Below are 23,797 nucleotides of genomic sequence, written 5' to 3'. Positions count from 1 at the left end.
CTTTCCCCAACACTAATACTTTCCTCTAAAGTGAACTTAACCAACAACAAGTAACTAGAATAAGAAGAAAAAAGTGACAAAGAGAAGATATAACACCTGTGCAAAAATAACAACTAATTAACCTCCAAGAGCAGACAAAGAAGCTAAGGAACTGATTAAATTCGTCAAAATAAAGAGATGACCAGAAAGCAACAAAAATCTACGAACCAAACCAATAATCAGGAAAACATGGCTGAATCCAATCAACAAACCAATAATCACGAAGGGGAGCAAAACTTGGCACAAGCAATGAAAGATCTCAGAACATTTATCACCGACAAATTTGATGCAGTAATGAAAGAGGTTAACAACATGAAGACATCACTTGGAGGGGAAATTGCAGACATACGCAAAAACATAACAGATATGATGGGAATGAACACCACAGTTCAAGAAATCAAAAATACACTTGCAGCAAATAGCAGCAGACTAGAAGAGACAGAGCAGAGAATTAGTGATGTGGAAGACAGTACATCAGAAATCAAACAGATAGTAGAAGGGGTCAATAAGAAGATAGAAAAAATCCAATTAGGATTTAGGGACCTGAATGACAATGCAAAACGCTCAAACATACGTATTATAGGCATTCCAGAAGGTGAAGAGAAGGGAAAGGGGTCAGAAAGAGTGTTGCAGGAAATAATGGCTGAAAACTTCCCAAATCTACTGAAAGAGACAGATGTACATATCCAAGAAGCACAGCGCACTCCACAAGTCATAAACCCCAACAGGCCCACCCCAAGACATATACTTGTCAAATTATCCAATGCTCAAGACAAAGAGAAAATCCTAAAAGCAGCAAGAGAAAAGAAAACCATCACATACAAGGGAAGCTCAATTAGATTAAGTGCTGATTTCTCTTCTGAAACCATGGAGGCAAGAAGACAGTGGTATGATATAGTCAAGGTACTAAAGGAAAAAAATTTCCAACCAAGAATACTCTATCCAGCTAAACTAGCATTCAAACATGATGGAGAGTTCAAAATATTCGCAGACAAACAGAAACTGAAAGAGTATACCAACAAGAAACCTCACCTTCAAGAAATTCTAAAGGGAGTTCTGCAGGAAGAAAGGAAAAAACAGGAAAGGCAAAGTTGGAGGAGAGTATAAGACCAACAACAACAACAAAAAAGACAAAAAAAAATATACAAACAAAATATGACAAACACAAATCCAATCAAAATATGGCTAACACAAATAATTCCTTGATAGTAATAACACTGAATGTCAATGGATTAAACTCACCTATCAAAAGATTCAGACTGGGACACTGGATAAGGAAATATGACCCATCCATATGCTGTCTACAAGAGACACATCTTAGACCCAGAGACGCATGGAGATTGAAAGTGAAAGGCTGGAAAACAATCATACAAGCTAACAATAACCAAAAAAAGGCAGGAGTAGCTATATTAATATCAGACAAAATAGACTTTAAATGTGAAACAATTGTGAGAGACAAAGAAGGATACTACATTTTAGTCAAAGGGAAAATCTGTCAAGAAGATCGAACAATCATAAATATCTATGCCCCTAACAAGGGTGCCTCTAAATACGTCAGGCAAACGCTGGAAAAACTAAGTGAAAGAATAGATACATCTACAATTATAGTGGGGGATTTTAATACACCACTATCAATTCTGGACAGAACATCTCAAAAGAGAATCACCAAAGACACAAAACATCTGAATAGTATATTAGAGGAGCTCGATCTAATAGACATATATAGATCGCTACACCCAAACACAGCAGGATATACATTTTTCTCAAGCGCACATGGATCATTCTCCAAGATAGATCATATGCTAGGCCACAAAGAAAGGCTGAACGAATTCAGAAAGATTGAAATCATACAAAACATTATCTCTGACCACAGTGGAGTCAAGCTGGAGATTTGCAAGGGAAAGAAGCCCAGATTTCACACCACGATTTGGAAATTAAACAACACACTCTTAGAAAAACAGTGGGTCAAAGAGGAAATCTCAAAAGAAATCAATGACTACCTTGAAACAAATGATAATGATAACACAACATACCAAAATTTATGGGATGCAGCAAAAGCAGTACTGAGAGGGAAGTTTATAGCCATAAATTCATATATCAAAAAAGAAGAAAGAGTAAAAATTGAAGAACTAACTGCACATTTGAAGGAATTAGAAAAACAACAACAAAGTAACCCAACAGGAAGAAGAAGGAAGGAAATAACAAAGATAAGAGCAGAACTAAATGAAATAGAAAATAAGAAAGCACTTGAACAGATAAACAAGACCAAGAGCTGGTTTTTTGAGAAGATTAACAAAATTGACAAACCTTTAGCAACACTAACAAAGAAAAAAAGAGAGAAGATGCAAATACACAAAATAAGAAATGAGAAAGGCGATATCACCACTGACCCCACAGAAATAAAGACTATCATAAGAGGATATTTTGAAAAACTATATTCCAACAAAAATGACAATCTAGAGGAAATGGACAAATTCCTAGAAACACATAAACAGCCCATATTGACAAAAGAAGAAATTGATGATCTTAACAAACCAATCACAAGCAGAGAGATAGAATCAGTTATTAAAAATCTCCCAACTAAGAAGAGCCCAGGGCCAGATGGCTTCACAGGTGAATTCTATAAAACATTCCAGAAAGAACTGACACCAATCCTGCTGAAACTATTCCAAACCATCGAAACAGAAAGAACATTACCCAACTCCTTCTATGATGCCAACATTACCCTAGTACCAAAGCCAAACAAAGACATCACAAGAAAGGAAAATTACAGACCAATTTCTCTAATGAACCTAGACGCAAAAATACTTAACAAAATACTTGCTAATCGTATTCAACAACACATTAAACGAATTATACACCACGACCAAGTGGGATTCATCCCAGGTATGCAAGGATGGTTCAACATAAGAAAATCAATCAACGTAATACACCATATAAACAGATTGAAGGAAAAAAATCACATGATTATATCTATTGATGCAGAAAAAGCATTTGACAAAATACAGCACCCTTTCTTGATAAAAACACTCCAAATGATTGGAATACAAGGAAATTTTTTGAACATGATAAAGAGTATATATGAAAAACCTAAAGCCAATATTGTTTACAATGGAGAAATCCTAGACTCCTTCCCTCTAAACTCAGGAACAAGACAAGGATGCCCACTGTCGCCGCTCCTATTTAACATTGTCTTAGAAGTACTTGCTCGAGCACTGAGGCAAGAACCAGAAATAAAAGGCATTCAAATTGGAAAGGAAGAAGTCAAAATTTCATTATTTGCAGATGACATGATCCTATACATAGAAAACCCTGAGAGATCTACAACGAAGATTCTAGAACTCATAAATGAGTTTAGTAAAGTCGCAGGTTATAAGATCAATGCGCAAAAATCAGTAGCATTTCTGTACACCAATAATGAGCAAGATCAGGAGGAAATCAAGAAACAAATACCATTCACAATAGTAAATAAAAAAATCAAATACTTAGGAATAAATTTAACTAAAGAGGTAAAGAACTTATACACTGAGAACTATACAAGATTGTTCAAGGAAATCAAAGAAGACCTAAATAAATGGAAGACTATTCCTTGTTCATGGATAGGAAGACTGAACATTATTAAGATGTCTATCCTACCAAAATTGATCTACACATTCAATGCAATCCCAATAAAAATCAATGCAGCCTTCTTTAAGGAACTAGAAAAACTAACTATGAAATTTATTTGGAAAGGAAAGAGACCCCGAATAGCCAAAGACATACTGAAAAAGAAAAACGAAATTGGAGGAATCACACTACCTGACTTCAAAACATACTATAAAGCTACGGTGGTGAAAACAGCATGGTATTGGCATAAGGAGAGACATATAGACCAATGGAATCGAATTGAAAGCTCTGATATAGAACCTCACATATACAACCACATAATATTCGATAAAGCCACCAAACCCTCTCAACTGGGAGAGAGTGGCCTATTCAACAAATGGTGTCTGGAGAACTGGATAGCCATATGTAGAAGAATGAAAGAGGATTACCATCTCACACCTTATACAAAGATCAACTCAAGATGGATCAAAGACCTAAATATAAAAGCCAAGACCATAAAAACCTTAGAAAACAGTGTAGGGAAACATCTACAGGACCTTGTAATAGGTAATGGATGTATGAATATCTCACCAAAAGCACGAGCAGCAAAAGAACTAATAGATAAATGGGACTTCCTCAAAATTAAAGCCTTCTGCACCTCAAAGGAGTTTGTCAAGAAAGTAAAAAGGGAGCCCACACAGTGGGAGAAAATATTTGGCAATCAGATATCTGATAAGAAACTTATAACTTGCATATATAAAGAACTCCTACATCTTGAAAATAAAAAGATAAACAATCCATTTAAAAAATGGGAAAAAGACTTAAACAGACACTTCTCCGAAGAAGAAATACAAATGGCAAGAAAGCACATGAAAAAATGTTCCAAATCTCTAGCTATCAGGGAAATGCAAATCAAAACCACAATGAGATACCATCTTACACCCATAAGATTGGCAGCTATGAAAAAAACAGAAGAATACAAGTGCTGGAGAGGATGTGAAGGAAGGGGAACACTCATCCACTGCTGGTGGGAATGCAGAAGGATCCAACCATTCTGGAGAACAGTATGGCGGTTTCTCAAAAAACTAGCCATAGATTTGCCATATGACCCAGCAATACCACTGCTGGGAATATACCCAGCAGAACTGAAAACAAGAACACAAACCAATATATGTACACCAATGTTCATAGCAGCATTGTTCACTATTGCCAAAAGTTGGAATCAACCCAAATGCCCATCAACAGACGAGTGGATCAATAAAATGTGGTATATACACACAATGGAATACTACTCGGCTGTAAGAACAAACACACTACAAACACATGTGATAACATGGATGAATCTTGAGAACCTTATGTTGAGTGAAGCAACCCAGACATTGAAGGACAAATACTACATGACCTCAATGATATGAAATAAACAAGCTGCCCTAGATAGCAAGAGACTGAACGATAGGCTTGCAGGAAATCGGAGGGTGGAGGAAGGATATGAGCCGATGTCTGCAGGGGTGGAATTTAAGACGAGATGGTGGTAAGTATGAACACAAAGAAGAGATAAAAGGGGGGCAAGGGGTTGCCTTTACTTGGGGCTTTGCGGGTTTGAGGGTGGCTGGGGAGGGACGGGTGGGTAACGTTGCCCAAAAGTGGGGGGAGGGAGGGGTAGCATACGAACCAGGAGAGGGTCAGGTGTTGGTGGAGAGTAAAATGCCGAGAAAATCATATCAAAATATAATAAAGAGGGTTACCTGTTTAGAATGCTCGGAGGGGAGGGTCTGATGCAGGACGGGCTCCTGGGGAATGTCTAAATGCTCATTCTGCCAGAGTGGGTGACACCATGGGGTAGAAACCCAAGTAGTGAGAGTGGGGGTGGACCCACATCCTGGGGAGGACTAATGCCATCCAATAGAGGGAACTGTATCCCTCGAGAGAAAGGGTGGCTCCCAGGGCATTCGGGCAGTTGAGCAAGTTAGGCCCTGAACACTATTCCATCTATCTCTGGAAGTGGCTCCTCAGGAAACGGAGGTTGGCTATCACTGAGGGCACTAAGGTGGAAGGGAAAATGGACGTTAAATGTGTGGAACCAAAGTAAATGGGGGGTAAGAGAGGAGTTTCTTGAGAGTACACAAGGATGGATATAAAACATGTAATATTACACCATAACATATAGGAGATGACAGACTGATAATGTAAACCATAATGTAAAACATAGGATAACTAAAAATGTAAAGAACTGTGTATCCTAAAGTATGCACCATAATGTAAATACAGATGTCACCTTGTTAGAAAGCTAATGTCTCAGACTCTGTACATCACTTTAAGTAAATATGATATGAATAGGGCGTAAGAGTATCACTGTGGAAGGGAAAAGGTTTTCTGGTGGATGTGTGGGAGTGCTGTATATTATATATATACATTGCTGTGGTCTAGGACTCCTGTGAAGAAAAGCTGAATAATTAGGGGGGGGGGGGGAAAGAAAAAAATAGGATGTGGAATTTTTTCAAGTCAACATTCTTTATCTAAGTTCTTTATCTAACTTTATCCAAGTTCTTTATCTATCCTTTAAACTCATCGCTATATGCCATTCCCTAGTAAGGGACCATGACATTATATTGGGCTTCAAATTTCGGGGAGTTCTGGATCACAGAGTGTTTCAACAATGGCAATGGAGGGATACTGGTATGGGATACCAATGACAGATGATATATGACTGACAGGGAGCTGTACAGAACATATGTCCAGGGTGCATGGTAATGTTTGGATATACTCATAGTGGCAACAATTAAAAACCACAGTAGGGGGGGTACTGGGTTCCCGGCCAGTGGTGCTCTGTCGTGGTCCCTAGGGGAGCAGCGACAGTCTCCCAGGTACAGTGGTGGGGACCGGGAGGGAGTGAGGGTTCAACAGTGAGCCCCTGATACTAATGACTATGCTTGTGAGCTGATAAACCCAAAATAATAACAAGGCCTAGAGCAACTTTGTGCCTGGGAATTTCCTTCTGTCAGCCTTCATGTTACTCAAATGTGGCCAGTCTCGAAGCCAAACTCAGCATGTAAATGCAATGCCTTCCCCCCAGCGTGGGACATGACACCCGGGGATGAGCCTCCCTGGCAACGAGGGACCACTATCAACTACCAACTGATGATGCAACTGGAAAATGACCTTATACGGAAGGTTCAATGCGGATCAGCAGAATATCCATGTCTACATAAAATACCATGACTTTAAAATGTTGTTTGACCTAAAGTAAGGGGGAAATGGAAAGGAGAAATGAGTTTATATGGCTACGAGTTTCTAAAAAAGAGTCTGGAGGCTGGCAGAAGGTTTGCCCTCATGCACAACTGAGCAGAGTCAGAGAGACAGATAAAGCAGATACAACCCCCAGATATTGGTTCCTTTGAGGGCTAAAGAGACCCATGGGAGTTATGGTCATGGCTGATGGGGTTAACTACCAGGGCAGATGGCCCCTCTTTGGAAATGGTGTTTATGTGTGATGAATCTGGACTCAGATGGGATCTCCCTTCATAAGACTTTCATGCTAATGTGCTGGAGGTGCAGTTAAGGTTGGGGTTTAAGATATATTTAGGGGATTTGAATCTCTGGACTGACAATGTGATAGCCAGATCCTGAGCCTCAACAGACTCCAGCACCTACAATCTGATTTATTGGACTTACCACACTCAGCTAAGATGGAGGTGAAGAAGGACAACCACCACACCATGGAGCCTAGAGTGATTACAACTGAAAATGGGAGGATTGCATCCAGCATCCAGGTGGAATCTGAGCCTCCTCTTGACATAAAGGTGCAATGGACACAACCAATCCAGTGTCCACATAGAAGAGGTGGCATTGGATTGGGAAAAGTGGACATAATGGACAAAGGGTATGGGGAAAGGCAGGAAGAGATGAGAGGTGGAGGCATCTTCGGGACATGGAGCTGCCCTGGATGGTGCTTCAGAGGTAATCACCGGACATTGTAAATCCTCACAGGGCCTACATGATGGAATAGAGGAGAGTATGGGCCATGATGTGAACCAATGTATATGAGGTGCAGAGGTGCCCAAAGATGTACTTACCAAATCCAATGGATGTGTCATGATGATGGGAACGAGTGTTGTTGGGGGGGGGGGAGGGGGGGTGGGGGGGTGGGGTTGAATGGGACCTCACATATATATTTTTAATGTAATATTATTACAAAGTCAATAAAAAAAAAAAAAAAAAAAAAAAAAAAAAAAAAAAAAGAATCTACCACCTACCATAAGGTCTTGAAGATATTTCCCTACATTTTCTTCTAGGAGCTTTTGTTTCTTGCTTTTATAGTCAGGGTTTTGTTCCATTTTCAGTTAATTTTTATATAAGCTGTGTGATGGAAGCCCACTTTCTTTCTATTGGCTATGGATATCCAGTTCTCCCAGGATCATTTGTTGCGTGGGTTTGACAGGCCTGTCAAAAATCACATGACCCAATATGTGAGGGTCTGTTTCTGAGCCATCAAATTGTTTCTCTTGGTCTGTGTGTCTGTCTTTAAGTCAATTTCATGCTGTTTTTACAACAGTAGCTAGGTAATGTGATTTAAAGTCAAGAAGTAAGAGTCCTCCAACTTCACTTTTCCTTTCAAGATGTTTCTCCTAATCAGGACCCCTTACTCTTCCACAGTAATTTGATAATTGTGTTTTCAATTTCTTTAAAAATTGGTGGTCATATTTGAGCAGAAATGACATCTTAATAATATTTAGTCTTCCAATCCCTGAACATGGAATGTTCTTCCAATTACTTAGGACTATTTTTATTTCTTTTAACAATGAGTTGTAGTCTTCTGAATAAAAGTGCTTCACATCATTGGTAAGTGTATTTCTAAATATTTGGGTTTTATCTGTCATATTTTATTTACACAGCTCTTTTAACACTTTTAGTTACTTTTACTGATATAATCTTAATTTCTAGACTCTCTTCCAAGCCTATCTCTATTGTTGTTTCTTTTCGGCTGTAGCACACCCTTTAATATTTCCTGCAAAGCCAATCTCTTGGTTACAAATTCTCTCAGGTTCTGTTTATCTGTGAATATTCTAAACTCACCCTCATTTTTGAAAGACAATCTTGCCAAATATAAGATTCTTGGCTGGAAGTTTTTCTCTTGCAATATCTTAAATATTTCATATCACTGTCTCCTTGCATGTATGTTTTCTGATGAGAAATCAGCACTTAATCTTATTTGGTATCTCTTATATGTTATGCATTGATAATCTCATGCTGCTCTCAGAATTCTCTATGTCTTTGGTATTTGACAATCTGATTAGTATGCATCTTATTTGGATGGGAGCACATTGTGCTTCTTGACCATGGATATACATATCCTTCAGTAGGGCTGGGAAATTTTCTATCATTATTTCTTCATATATTCCTTCTGCACATTGTCCCTTTTCATCACCTTCTGGTACACCCATGACAAATATACTTGTACATCCCTTGCTGTCATTCAGTTCCCTGAGACCTTGTTCAATGTTTTCCTTTCTTTTCTCCATCTATTCTATTGTATGTTTGATTTCAAAGGTCATTCTTCAAGTTCACCAATCCTTTCTTCTGCCTCCTCAAATCTGCTATTATATGATTCCAGTGTATTTTATATTTCATTTATTGTGCCTTTCATTCCCATAAGATCTCCTATTTTTCCATGTATGCTCTCAAATTCTTTGTGCTCTTCCAATGTCCTCTTAATACCCTTAATCTCTTTAACTATCCCATTGAATTTATTAAGGAGACTTGTTTGAACATCTATGATTAGTTGTCTCAACTCCTTTATGTCATCTGGAGGCTTATCTTGTTCTTTTAACTGGGCCATATCTTCCTGTTTCTTGGTGTTGGTTGTGACTTTTTGTTGGTGTCCTGGCATTTGGCTTATTAGAAGTATTTATTCTGGGTACAGTTTCTCCCTTTGGTCCAGGGCTTTCTTGCCTTTTCTCCCTTGCTGGTTGTGTAATAGGAACCAAGGATGTAGCTGGAGGTTCAAGCAGCCCTCATTTCCTCAGAGACCAATAAAGCTTCTTCAAAACTTCTCCTTTATCTGGAATAGATCCACAGCCATGTGTAATAATCCAGGTTGTACAGGCCTAGACTTTAGTTGCTCAGAGAGACTAATGAAGTTTTCAGCTCCTTTCTCCCCTGTCTAGGGTGGGAATGCAGCTGCAGGAATGGGTAGCAACCTATGCCATGTAGGTCCAAAATGACCACAGTTACCCCAGTGACTTCTGACTATTCAGTCTGTGCATGCCAAATGTACCTGAAGTTCCTGGAGAGGCTGCTGCAGGGCCCACCAGCCTCCTTCCTGCTAGAGGTGGAGCTGAAGCCTAGGCTAGGGCTGCAGGCCAATCTGGGTGGAGGCAGGTAGCCTTTACCATCACTGTGATTTTCAGTCAGCCCGGCTTCCCCTCATGCTGGGAGTGGAGTCAAAATGGCAGCTACCGTCCTCTTTCTGACTTGCACAGGTTTGTACTTTTAACAGTTCTTAGGGTTACACTTTAGCCAGCTGAATTGACTGATCAGTAGCTAAATCAGTGGTGACCTGTCCCTCTCTCCCCTTTTTTTGGGAAATGGTGCCTCTAATTTCAGCTGCAGAATAGCTCCTGAGGTGGTTTGTGCCACCAGTGGAGGAAGGGCACAAGCCTCCGTGGTGTGGAGTGCTCTACTTATAAATCTTCTCTGCAGATGGGCAGTCTTCTCCTTCCTTTCTTTCAGGGATGTTGCAGGATCCTCTTCTGGTCTCCTGGAAACCCAAACAGTTAGTTTGGATAGCTCTGGGTGACTACCTACTGCCCAGTAGCATAAGCTGTCTCTATGAGCTCCTTACTCTGTCACCATCTTCCTGGTTGTTCTAATAGCTATCTTTATGAAGAATTTTTTCTTTCTGCTAATTTTTCTTTTATTTTGTTGTGATCTGAGTTTTCATCTTCTGTCTTTCTAATTGATTTATATTTATATCCACCTGGTTTGGTTTCCATTCTTGTTCTCAATGATTGTGCTCTTTAAAGTATTTTATTATGTCTTTATATCAAGTGCCCTAAAAATACTTATTTTTTAATATTAATTTTTAAATTTCATGTTTATTTAAATAAAAAGCACGTTTACAAAGCTCAAAGTCTAAAATGTGCAGAGCTTATTCTGTTTAGGGAAATGTCTCCTTCCAACCCTAATAATGCAAGAATTAAAATGGATTATTTAGGATTTTCTATGGATACATTCATTTCAAATAAAAAGGAAAAAATTTTAATTCATCCATTCCAAGTTCTATGCATTTGCTTTTCTATTTATGCTTTACTTTTCTTTCTTATAAGCTCCAATAAAAAAGCTAAATGGAAGTTCAAGAGCACAAACATGGCTGTATACTTTTGGACATATACTTTTGGAAAATGGGTCAATTTATTAAGTATAAAGCTATCGGTAGGTTTTTCATACTTTCCTTTCGTCAGATTGAAGAAAATTTCTTCTATTCCAAGTTTATTGAAATGTTTTACCAGAAATGATTATTGAATTTGATGAAAAGATTTTACTCCATCGATTAAGATGTTCATAAGATGGTTCTCCATTTTGCAACTTGTGTAGTTAATTACAATGATTTAATTTTCAGTGCTAAATAAAAGTTATATTTCTAAAATAGATAGTGATAGCACTGATCTTTTGACATATTATAAATCTATCTACTAACATTATGTGGAGAACCGTTGCATCTAATTGTATGAGAGATGTTGTTCCGAATTCTTCTTTTCTTTTAAACGTTTGTTTTCAGGTTTGGATCACAGAGACATTTTGGCATCAGACAATATGCTTAGAAGCATTCACTTTTCTTACAGTATTTCACATCAGATGGAATCTTGACTTTCTTAAGTATTCATCATTGAGACCATCCGGGCATTAAAGATTTTTGTTGTTCTTATTTTTTTATTAAAAATCCAATAAACTACTTAGATTTTCCTTTTCACATAATTCATTCCTTCAATCTAACTGATCATAATAGCAAAAATTTGGTGCAGTCACTGAGTCGGAAAGTACTAAGGAGAGTTGAAGTCACTACCTGCTTTTTTCCTAGGCAGGAGGCCAACTATTTGACAAGGTAAGCTGCTATCACTCAACTCAATCAGTGTTGAGGTTCCTACAGAAAAAAATTTTCATTTTTTGTAGATGCTAGAATATCCTTCAGACAAGGAAATTTCAACTAAAATATACTGTCTGAGAGCTATGAATGTACAAATTTTATCAAAATACTGTTTGTCAATATTTTCTGAAATATTTTACAAAAAGAATATCATGATGTGTGATTAGATATCAGATCATATGTGAAAAGAGTCTTTGTAGCTCTTAACAACTCACTACTGTTCAATTGGTCAACTTCTCCCAAATTAATCTGCAGATTGCACATATCCCCTCCAACCCCACAACATAAAAATAGTACAAGCAGGCCATTTTGCTATGTTGATATGATAGCTCTAATATGCATATGAAAATGCAGTGAAATAGATTAGAAAAAATGCACAAAAATAAGACAAATGTGGTTAAGTAGAATTACCAGTATCAAGATTTATGTTAGTTATTAATTCAGTCTTTCAATGAAATAATGATAGACAAATTCATCATAGGAACAAAATAAAGCCTATAAGATCATGTTTCTCTTCAGTATATAGCTCTAAGCCAATCTAAGAGGAAAAGGTTATTCCTGGAAATCTGTCAATAGCTATCACTAGACTTAAACACACACCTTTCTCATGAATCAAACATGGCAGTTTAGATATTGTAAATGAAACCAAAGTGTATGCCCACCAAAAAATACTTACAGCACTGTACATTGTATCTTTATACATAATAAGTAAAAAAGGAAATAGTATTCATGAACATTAGCAGGGGAATGGATAACCATTTGCAGCATTCAATGTCTTTCAGCAATTACAAAAAAGAGACTGCTATAGCCAATAACTTGGATAAAAATCACGACTATTCATTCAAGAGAAAGAAGCCAACCACAGGTGCATACAAAGTATATATAATATAATTCCATTTATAAGAAGTTAAAAAAAACTGGAAAATAATCGTAACTGTGGTTGCCTAGGGAGAATAAGTTTGCTATAGACTGGGAATAGGCAGGAGAGCTTATCTTGTGGTACAAATTTTCTCTCTTTTGCTCTTGGGGGTAGTTATGTGTGAATAAAGTATTAAAATCAGCAGACTGTATCCTTAAGATTAGTTTCATTTAAGGCATATATATGTACATAGAGAGAGACAGAGAGAGAGAACAAAAACATAAGAGAAAGCATATTTGACCACATTAAATAAATATTTACTATTTTCAGAGAAAATTTCAAGTCATGTATTATTGATTTGCTTCAAAATCATCATTTGCAGTGAATCTAATCTTTTAATCATTTTTACCATCTTATTTTTCAACTGGATCTTCAGGGTAGATAGTAATTTTAAAGAAGTATGAAGAACCATTTTGGTTTGGGATGATTAAAATAGGCTATGATTGTAGATGGTTACAACAAGGCACGTATTACAAATACACATAATATTGTATATTGCAAATTAACAAAATTAAAAATTCCTGTAGACTTTAAATGTAAAATATAAAAAATCTGATTTTCCATGGTACTTCCAAGAGAAAAAGAATTAGACTTACATCAGACTTCTCAAAAGCTTTCCCACAAATGAAAGGGAACAAAGAAGCATTTTCATGAAATTTATGCAAAGAAAATGTTAACTGAGGATTTTTTAATTCAGCCAACAAAGACTTCAAGTACTAAGGCTACAGAAAAGTACATTTAAATGCACAAAAATTCAGAGGAAGAGTGTCATATATTTATGGACTAGGAAATATATGAGAGCTTGTCTACACCATTTAAAACTAAAATAGCACATATATTTTGATTAAGTAAAAAGGAGTTTGAAGTAAATGTAAAATTACACACACGTAGATAGCTGTATGTGCATATATAGGTATACTTATTGAAATAGATATGTAGGAATCTAAGATAGAAGAAGAAACTTTCTAATGTAAATAGGAAGAGAAATACAGTAATTATGAAATAACATAATATGAGAGAATTAACACCAAATAGTCAAGACTATAAATTTAAGTAATTTTCACTTTGCTATTAAAAGAAAGCAATGCTCAATGTATTCATTAAGCTGTATATAAGAAACACACCTAAATACAAGAAACATACAAGAAATACACTTGCTTTAAAAACTAAAATACCTTGATACACCAAAATTGGCTGGACATGTAGAAAAAAGAAATGCAGAAAAGCACAGAGGATAGTGACATTTATGACATTATCAAAGTATAATTTATTTTTAAGAACATTTAAAATTCAAATAGAAACATTTTATTACCATAAAAAGTCAAAATTTAAAATAAAATTATGAAAGTTGACTTTCAGCTTCACTATAGAAAGAGTTTGTAAGTTATCATTTAGATTCTCATAATAAAATGTTGAACTAAGTGAAAGTCAGTAATTCCTCTAAGATCCATGAAAAATTATGGTCCATGGCAAACACCTGCCATGACATTTGGACAGGAAGTGGATAAAAAAAGCAAAAATCAAAGCATACAAACTATAGAAGCCAGAGGGTAAACATTAAATAATTTTAAAAGAAATTATTCTAAATAAAATGTATGAGTGCAAAGTTAACCACATTACCAAAAATAAAAGCATTTATAAATAATCAATGATAGAGAGGTGATTAGGTAAAGATAAACTATTAAGGTTAGTCTAATGTGTCAACTTGGCCAGGTAATGTGTCCTGTTTTGTCATCAAGAGAGCACTGGGCTAATTGCAAAGCAAAGACTTTTCCTACACTTGAATCATCAGTGTGTTGATTGAATATATGGCTGATTATATTGCAATCAACTGAGGAGACTGCTTTCACTGTTGAGTCAAATGCAATCAGTTGAAGACCTTAAAAGGAGAAGTAATTTCAGTATTCAGGAAGAGAATTCCCATCTTTACTTCAGAAAGCCAGTGTCTCCCAGGTAAACTTAACAAGGACCTTCATTGGAATTCCTGGCTTGGAGTCTGCCCTAAGGAATTTGGACTCAAGCATTCCCTAGGTTGCATGAGATAATTTTATAAAATCTCATAAAAGTTACAGATATCTTATATCAGTTATGTTTCCCCAGAGAATCCTGACTAATACAGTTGGTACGAGAAGCAGACTTGGCACAATGGATAGGGCGTCTGCCTATCAAAAGAGAGGTCCAAGGTTCAAACCCCGGGCCTCTGTGACCTATGTGGAGCTGAACCATGTGCAGTGCTGATGCATGCAAGGAGTGCCATGTCATGCAGGGGTGTCCCCCGTGTAAGGGAGCCCCATTCGCAAGGAGTGTGCCTCATATGGAGAGCCGCCCAGTGTGAAAAAAATTGCAGCCGGCCTCAGAAAGGTGCCACACACACGGAGAGCTGACACAACAAGATGATGCAACAAAAAGAAATACAGATTCCTAGTGCCACTGATAAGGATAGAAGCGGTCACAGAAGAACACACAGCGAATGGACATTGAAAGTCCAAACTTAGATATTATAACAGGTGCTTTCTCACCAAAGTCAACTATTATTGATTCTGTTGTCCAGGAATGTGGCAAAACAAGATGGCCACCAATCTCTACAGAGATGTCAGCATTCCATGCCAGGCACACGTACTCTTCTTGAGCTGCTTTGTGGGCCCAACCTCTTGGGGACCTTGTGCTTAAGCAATCCTCTACGCCTCTCTCAGATGTCAGGATCAAATGTGGCCTCTTCTTTTCCTGAGTTTCTGTGTGCCTCTCTCTGAGTTTCCAATCCATAAGATCTAGAAGAAGACAAAGACTCAAATTGAATCTTGCCTCACTGATGTAGTCCAATCAAAAGCCCTAAAGTGATCTTATCAAGTAATCTAATCAAGGGAACCTCAACCAAATTTAATTCAATCAAAGGTTGTCATACCCCCAGTGATAGATTTGTTAAAAAACCTAATCTTTCTCTTTTTAGGATTCATAGTACAATCCCAAACTGCCAAACTCCATGCTCTGAATCCCCAAAAGACATGTCTTTTTATATGCAAAATGTGTTTATTACATCACTATATTCCGAAGACTTTAAATCACTTCAGTACCAATGATAAGTACAAAATCACATCAGAATCAGTTATATAAATACAGTTTGTCTTGGTTCAAAAGATCCCTCTGGTTGTAGACCTGGAAAATTTATAAAATCAGTTATCTGTTTCCAATATACAAGGATGAGCAGTCTTAAGATAAGCATATGAATTACTATCAGGAGAAATGGGGAGGGAAAAGTTTTGGATAGTCAACAGTTCTGAAAACCTGCAGGATGTTCTCCATTAGACATCAATGTCTGAGAGTCACACTTAGATGGTTTCTGCTCCTTGGGGCCTCACAGGGGCCAAGCCCTTACACAGACTTGCAGAGTGATTATTTCCTTGGTTCAACCCCCATCAAGCATCTGGGTGGCACTGAACTCTAGAACTCACCCTCCATGAACACTGGGGTGGTGGTACACTTTCCCAGTCTCTGGGGGGCATTCTCAACTCCTTAATGACATAGATGATGACAACAGTCTCCTTAATCTTTGGCTTACAGCTTTGAGAACATCAGAAAAGGTGATCAAAATTTGCTAATCTATGGGAAACAGGCCCAACACCAACAGAGCAGTGGGGTGGCAACATAACTTTTCTCTACCAATGGAGAATGTTTTCTACCCTCTCTTTAGCCTGGGGTGGCCAAACTCTCCCCAAAAAAATGGGCGGGAACATCCACAGTCTTGGATGCTGGGCAATCTCTCCCTTTTTATACATATGGCTGGGGTCCCTCTCTTGTCCCAAGGAGATGCCTTAATTCCAGACCTCAGCATCCGTGGTTTTCCTCTTGAAGCCATTTGCCCTTCAATCTCTCCCCTCCTTTTCCTTTTTATTCCAGGTTACAAGTGGTTTTGTTCATATAGATGTAAAAAAATGTTTGTTTATTTCACATGAAGGAAAAAAGAGTCCAGTCCATCAGACAGTAAGATTTCTCAGAAGTCCTTCCTGGATAACTGTATTTCTGATCCTAACTTAAAAGCTCCAAGTTTAGTTGGGTCCTCACATGTAACACTATCCTCCAAACACTTAATTTCTGGAAGCTTTCAGTTTCCCAAATCATCAGGTTCTGGTTTCTTTGTGCCCAACATCAAAGTTCATCAAGTCTGACCTGGCTAAAGCCTCTACTGAGTGCCCAATTTACAAGGCACTGATCAGATCATATCTGCTGGCAGGATGCCATTGACCATTTCCATCATAGAAGGGTAGCAATTTCTTCTAATTGAAATAGTCACACTTTCTGGATATGGATTTGCTTTCCTTGCATGCAAAGCTTCTGCCAAAACTACTATCTGTGAACTTACCAAATGTCATATATACTCTCATAGTAGTCAACAAATCATTGATTCTGATCAAGGCAAACACTTCACAGCAAATGATGTGCAGGAATAGGCACATGCTTATGGAATTCACTAGACTTACAATGTTCCCTCTAATCCTGAAGTAGCTGAATGATGGAAAGGCCTTTTGAAGACCCCATTATGGTGCCAAATAGGTGGCAAAACTCTACAGGGCTAGAGTGATGTTCTCCAGGAGGCTGCATATGCTCTAAATCAGCTTGCACTCTATGGAAGTCTTTCTCCCTTAGCCAAGATTCACAGATCCAGGAATCAAAGGGTGAAATTGGGAGTGGTAGCACTGACTATAACCCTTAGTGATCCTCCAGAAAAATTTTTGCTTCCTTTCCCTGCAACCTTAAGCTTTGCTAGTGTACAGGTCTTGATACCAAAAAGAGGAGTGCTTCCATCAAGAGACACAACAAGGATTCCATTGAGCTAGACGTTAAGACTACGACCTCACCTCAGGTCGCTGAAAAAAATGGAAGTAATTGCAATGGCTGGGGTAATTGGTCCTGACCAGCAAAGGGTAAATAGGACTATGACTACAAAATTGAGGAAAAGAAAAGTTTGCCTGGAATCCAGAAGATCTCTTGGGTCATCTCTAAGTACTATCATGCTCTGTGATTAAACTCAATGAAGAACAGTAACAGACAATTCAGGTCAGACTAACAATAGCCCAGAATCTTTGGCACTGAAGGTTTGGGTCAGCCCACCAGGCAAAGAATGATGGCCAGGTGAGGAGTTTGCTGAGGGTAAAGGGAACATAGAATGGGTAGTGGAAGAAGGTAGTGAAAAAAAGAGAATATGTGACCAGTTACAGAAACAAGTACTGTAAGTTTCATGAATATTTATTCCTTTTTTTGGTTATGAGTATATTTGTATATGTACACAAAACAAGTATCTCTGTTTTCTTCCCTCGCCTTTCCTCTTATCATATGACCTAAGTTGTATGCCTTTCATGTTGTAGTATTTAGAGATGTCATGTTTAAGACTGAATATTATCAAGGGCTTGCACCCTATTCTGGAGGGATTTAGTGTATTTCTGGTTGTACACTGGACAGTTGACTATTGTTAAATAAAAAAATAAATGACTTTAACTGTTTTTATTTAGATAATAAGTATGGTTTAGAGTGATGTGTAATGCAGTTTAGTTGACGAGGGGTGGACTGTGCTAATTAGTCCAGGTAAATGTGAGCTATAGTGAGAGAGGTTCTATCTGATTAATTGTATTAGTTGCGTTAAAGGACTTTCCTCATGTCAGAAAAGTGGAAAAATTCAAAGAAATGTGGCAGAACAAAGGAGAGGGTTTGGGTGGCACAAGAGAAAAAAAGTTAACCTGAACCTGGTAGAAACATTTACATGGCCTTTAAGTAACCCAAGATAGGCTGAAGTGAGAATGTGTAGAAACAAATGTCTAATGTAACACTAACAGAAGATATGCGGACACAGTGGAGACATTCCCTTTACTCCAATATTAACAGGTAGTTTTTGGCTAAAGAAATGATGAAGTAGCTTTTCATAGTTAAAAAACAACCTTAGATTTCAAAAGAGAAGAGAAAACAAAACTTACCTTGAACACAAAGTAGCATAAAAATGGAAAACTTTAGCAATATGGTAATTAAGCCACTTATAAGAATAAATTTACTTTTTTTTTTTAATGGGGGGATGGTGGAGCTGTAAAGTTTTTATTTTTAAGCTGAATGAAAAAATAAGAGGTTCTTTTGTGGTAACGGTTTTAGGGAGTTGCGGGTTAAAATGACATTTTTAAATAGAGAGACTCTGATTCTTGAGCTTAAGCACATTTTTACCAAAGTTTATCTCAAACTAATGACTGGAAATGAGTATAAATCCATTAGAAAATAGTAACTAATATCAATTGAATGTATCTTTATGTTACTCAGAAATTAATTATGTAATTTTAACTATTTTAGTCATATAAATAATGATAATGCTTTCATTTATCTTTGGTAGCCCTCTTAAGTTACTGTAAGAGAAAAACAAATGCTAAAGAGAAAAGAGAGAAAACATATTAAAAAGTTTATTTTCAAAAATTGTATTATTATAGTTTATTTGTAAATTTCAAAAGAAACTATTGAATTTTAAATTTCATATATATTTGAAATATATTACCTTCTAAAGACCCTGGAATTAATGACGATTCAATAATGTTTAACACCCTGACAAGCAAAAATAGAACACACTTTCTGGGTTCTAAACAACATTCTCTAATGCAGAGAATCAGAGTTACTTGCTGAGATGCCTGATGATGGGTATTGGGTAGAACAGTATGGACTGGAACATTGTATTAATGTACCAAGACGAGAAAAGATCAAAGTCCCTGGAGATATGTGAAAAGCAATCAGAAGCCAGTTGCGAGGGGTACTCTGTACCAAATATAAGAAAATTTCAGTTTCAGAAAGACTGTGATTATAATTGCTTATGAGATGTTGAATAAATAAAAATGATAAATCCTGGGTAATATACAGAACACAAAGGAAAGTTGTCACTAAAATAAACACTTACAAAACTGTTTCAGGTAAAGGTTGAATTTAAACACAATTGGTAGGAAACTCTCATCTTTACCAAGAATGGCAGTTAATAAATGCAGGAAAATAATAGAATTGATTTAAAAGTTATATATGCAGCCATCAACAAATAATAGACTATTGGCAGCCATCAAACATCATTCTATAAACATTTGGTGCAAGGTTTGGGAGCAATTGCATATTTACAAAAGGTTACATTTAATTGTACAGATATCTTGCTAATTGTAACCATAATCATTTCTGGATGAGATATCTGGCTGACCTTATGTGGGTCAGTTTACCCAAATCAAGTTACTAATGGGACAGCCTTAAAAAACAGGTAACCTTTTTGGATGCAAGAAAAAGTGACAAGGTGTGATGGTAAATTCCATATCTCAACTTGGCTAGGCAGTGATGCAAAGCTGTTGGGTCAAGGAAGTTCTGACTTGATTGTTCCTTGACTGTATTTCATAGGTGGATTAGAATCTATAGCCACTTGGTTGCAGATACAGGTGATTGCATCTATATATTTAACAAGGAGCTTGCCCTCAGTAATAAGGGGTATCTCCTCATCCAATCAGATGGAGTTTTACAAGCACAGCTGAGGATTTAGGAAGTCAGAAAGAATCTCTGCCTATAATTCAGCTGCACAGATTTTACGGGGGGATTCAACCCCATTTCATTAGAGTATCCAACTTGCAGCCTACCCTATGGAATTCCTAAGTGCTTAGTTCCCAAAGTTTGGTGGGCCAAGTCCTATAATTAATTAGTCCTATAATTTATACCTCTATGTGGGTAAGTGTGTGTATGTTTGTGTATTTTTAGGTTGGATTTCTGTGAAAGAACTTCTGTGGAGAACTCTGACCAATAAAGCAGGCATCACTTAGAAAATATTTTAACCAAAAATGAAATCTGGTCAGCCCTTGAACTCAACTTCCATTTTATGGAAAATCAGCTGCTAAGAACACCAAGATAAATAACACCATGAGATAATGTGAGGGTTTGATGCTACATTCACTCCAGAAACCCTTGTCCTAAGGGCTAATCCATTTTTGTGTATGTAAACGTAAGGGAGATTTTTGAATAGATTACTTCAGTAGAGTGCAACTTAGGGTGGGCCTTAAACTTTTTATTGGAGTCCATTATAAACAATTATAAACAGGATGAATATGGAGAGAGCAGAGAGAAACTCCACAGAAGCACAGACGTCGTCACAGGAACAGAAAGCCACTAGAGCAAGGAGGTGGAATCAATGAAACCCAGGAGAGAGGAATCCAGAAGATGAAGCAAGGCAAACCAGAAGAGAAGGGAGAGGCCAGCAGATGCCTCCAAGTGTCAATCTTTGGGGAGAAAAGCATGTCCTTATGAAACCTTGATATGGACATTTTCAAAGACTCAGAAGTGTAAGCTTGCAAGCCAATAACACCCATTGTAAAGACAACAGATTTCTCATATATTGCTTATAGCAGCTTTTAGAAAACTGAAACAGGTAATAAATGATACATCCAAACACTGGGATATCCTATAAGGAAACAGTTCTATTCCCATTCAAAAAGTAAATGTCTTCATCGCAAAAGCTTTGAAAAACAAGACCTAATGGCTTAGGGAAGTGATAATCTTTTAAAAGAAAGTGAAAAGGCAAGGCAGTCATTTGGAATGAATGAACTTTGATTAGTTTCTGATGTAAAAACAACTATAAGGGAAGATTAGGAAATGATATCAAAGAACTACAAACAGCCTTCATAGGTGAAAATGATATCTTTTTTATATATGCAGATATACTTCTTTGTTGGAGACTCACTCTGAAGAATTCAAAGGAGAATCTTATAATGTATACAAATTATTTTCTCATCTTTAACTTACCCCCGCACCCATACACATATATAGAGACAATTACATGGGAAGAGATAGCTACAGTAAATGTCTTTGGAAAAATTTTAACAATGGTTGTATCAAAATTTTCACTCCACCAGTGTTTCTTATATTGTTATTCTAAGAGATCGGTAAGTTTACAGGTTAGGGAGAAATCTACGTTCCAGGTTTATCATCAATACGGAATTTTCCCTCTGCTGCTGTGTAAATCTCATGACTATGAGTGAGCTACTGTGTCTAACAATAATAATAGCAAATGGTTGGTGGGAACCCCTACACCCAGTTTATGCCAAAGGACATCTCAAACATTATGTTTTTTCTTGCAAGGGAGATGTAACTCTTCAGGGTAACCTCTGGCTCTTCTGAATCATCTATGTATCTCTGATGTAACACAAGATTGAATGTACAGCATCACCTAAAAAGTGTTCTTTCACTAAAATATTGTTCTTGTTGGAGATTCTGAGTCTCTGGGAGTGGGCAAGAGTGAGCAGCTGAGATGAACTTCCTACTTGCTTTTGGCTAGTCAGAAGGTCAGCTGTTTCACAGGGTGCATTCCTCAATCCAACTCCATTAGTGCTGTATTTCCCAGAGATATTTTTGAAATTCAAGCAATAAGATCAGGTTCATCTTTAAAGTTTTGTTTTGTAGAAATTTAAGAATTTCTAACTCTGAGTGATTTAAGTTATTATTGTTGCTTGAAATGTATGGAAACAAAAATTTAAATTTAGAATCTTGTTGAATAATTTTCAAGTACCTTCTTCACTGAGAAAATCATGAATATGTTACACATCTCAAGATTATTACAAACAAGCTGTTCTTTCTTATTCACATGCATTCTTTAGCTTTCAAGCCATCTTTATTTTTAAATAGCATAACTTTGATCATCAATGGTTAAAGGTAGAAAAATTGGAGGATACACATAAATATGTAATAGTTAAGTATCAATTCTCACCCTTATTATTTTGAATGTAGATATAGTCAGTTAAATATTTTATTGCATTTGTTAATATTATTTCTACAAACATTAATTCTGTGTTCAAAGAATCACATGTACCTGGTATTGAATACTTATCAGTTTTTTTAAAAAGATTTATTTATTTCTCTCCCCTTCTCTCTCCCCCATTGTCTACTCTCTGTGTCCATTTTTTGTGTGTTCCTCAGTGTGTACCCTTGTCAGTAGCATCAGGAATCTTTGCCTCTTTTTGTTGCGTCATCTTGCTGCATCAGCTCTCTGTGTGTGCGGCACAACTCCTGGGTGGACTGCACTTTTCTCATGCAAGGTGGCTCCCCTTACGGGGCACACTCTTGTGCGTGGGGCACCCCTATGCAGGAGACACCCCTGCATGGCACGGCACTCCTTGCGCCAAAAAGCACTGTGCGTGGGCCAGCTCACAACACAGGTCAGGAGACTCTGGGTTTGATTCCTAGACCTCCCATGTGGTAAATGGACACTTGATCAGTTGAGCCAAATCCGCTTCCCCCTATCACTTTTTAAGACTGGGTTACAATGATTATATACCCCAACTGGTACTATTCCTCTCTATGGTTTGTTTAGATCCTGGAGTATGCTAGATATCTTGTAAAGGATCACATATTTCATCATATTTGTTATATTTATCTATTGAAATATAAGTAGGCTTATATTAGGAACTGATAAATAACTACAGATACCGGGTTTCTTACATAAGGTAAAACTTGGTTGGCTTTGCAAACACATGAAGTAATGTGATTTTGAAGTTGAAAACTATAATTTACATTCTTTCTGAAATAGAGAGTCTCAGACAGCCTCAGAATTTTGGGAGAAAGTTTTGAGAGAACTAGTAGGGTGCTGGACAGATGTAAGCTTTGAAGTGACTGCACCTAATTTCTTACAACAGATATTTTACCATTAGAACAAATAGCATTATTGTTCACTGAATTTTAATGTGGTATATTTAATCAGGGAGGCAGAGGTGTTTCCAATTCCAATTACATCAGCCAATTACGTGGAAATTAAAATGTAGATGAATGGGATTAATAATGCAAAATTTGGAAAAAATGCACTTTTTTAAATTACTTGAATACATATACCAAATTTTATCCACAAGTGGGATATATCACTATCCCTTCCTGACACTTTGTTCGAAAGGAAGTGTGTGGTGTCTTTGGCTTATATCCACGTTTACACCTGAATTCAATATTATCCTGTGTTTTGGAATATATTTTTTGGTCATATTTCCAATTTAACTCTATGTTATGTTTATTCATGCTCTCCTCTGAGATCACACATGCCTCTGTAAGGAGAAAAAAATGAACATAAATATTAACACAAAACCTCTTTC

This window comes from Dasypus novemcinctus, chromosome 13 (genome assembly GCF_030445035.2).
Source record: "Dasypus novemcinctus isolate mDasNov1 chromosome 13, mDasNov1.1.hap2, whole genome shotgun sequence".
NCBI lineage: Eukaryota > Metazoa > Chordata > Mammalia > Cingulata > Dasypodidae > Dasypus > Dasypus novemcinctus.
The sequence above is the reverse complement of the archived record's forward strand: the minus strand, read 5'-3'. Positions refer to the sequence as shown.